We start from the raw sequence: 846 nt of genomic DNA, 5'->3' as shown, positions 1-846 counted from the left end.
ACGTAAGTATGTCATATAAGTATGCATTAAGAATGCATCACCCATGAAAACATTCTGTAATGAATGCCTGATGGAGCTCTTATAGTTCCCGGATAGGTAATATATCACAGTGATTGTGAAACAGTGAACATACCATGAAATTTCATGAAAACTATCAACATGTGTCTGGGTCTAGACCTTAGATCTAATAATGCGAGATCTAACAGGTTTAGACCTGTTAGATGGATTAGCGAGTTCGAACTCGCATTATTAGATCTAAGGTCTAGACCCAGACACATATGGCATGTTGATAGTTTTCATGAATTCATAGATATCTATGGCTACATCGATGGCTACATCGATGTAGCCAATAATTAAATCCCCTATCAATCACCATGAATATCTAGTGGGCTGCACTGCATATACATCAGTGTACACTGATGGAGGGTGTCAAATTGGCGGCCCATCCTTGCATTCTTGGGAAGTCTTGGCAGGATGCATGAACATGCATCCTGCCAGTTGGATACATCCTACACCCCCTTTCCATATCCTCAAGCCAATGCTTGCTAACATCCCACACCCTGCTGACTGCATCCCCTCATCCTCTGCCATCCTCATCCTTGGTGGGTTGGTGTTGACTCTTCCTGGGTCCACATTTCTATCCTTCTCCTTCCTATCCGTATCCTGTGCTCGACCCTCCACTGCATCCTGACTCAGTATTCTGCCACCAAGGGGACGCTTGGTGGTTAATAATTAGCCAGGTGCAGCTGTCAATGAAGGTTTTGGTAAATTCGGTCTCCGGCACTCAAGGGACACCCAAGGGACACCCAAGGGACACCCAAAAGACAGGGAAGCGACACCAAAAGG

The 846-nt window shown here is 45.2% G+C and overlaps 1 protein-coding gene across 1 annotated transcript in view; it reads left to right on the top strand.

Annotated features, from left to right (window-relative positions):
* Positions 1-846, top strand: part of VOLCADRAFT_93860 (uncharacterized protein) — a gene marked incomplete at both ends in the record, with an annotated part of 7,631 nt that overhangs the window by 2,166 nt on the left and 4,619 nt on the right. The window lies entirely within an intron of this gene.

This window comes from Volvox carteri, assembly GCF_000143455.1.
Source record: "Volvox carteri f. nagariensis unplaced genomic scaffold VOLCAscaffold_34, whole genome shotgun sequence".
Taxonomy (NCBI): domain Eukaryota; kingdom Viridiplantae; phylum Chlorophyta; class Chlorophyceae; order Chlamydomonadales; family Volvocaceae; genus Volvox; species Volvox carteri.
Note: the sequence above shows the minus strand (reverse complement) of the source record. Positions and strands in the feature narration are given on the sequence as shown.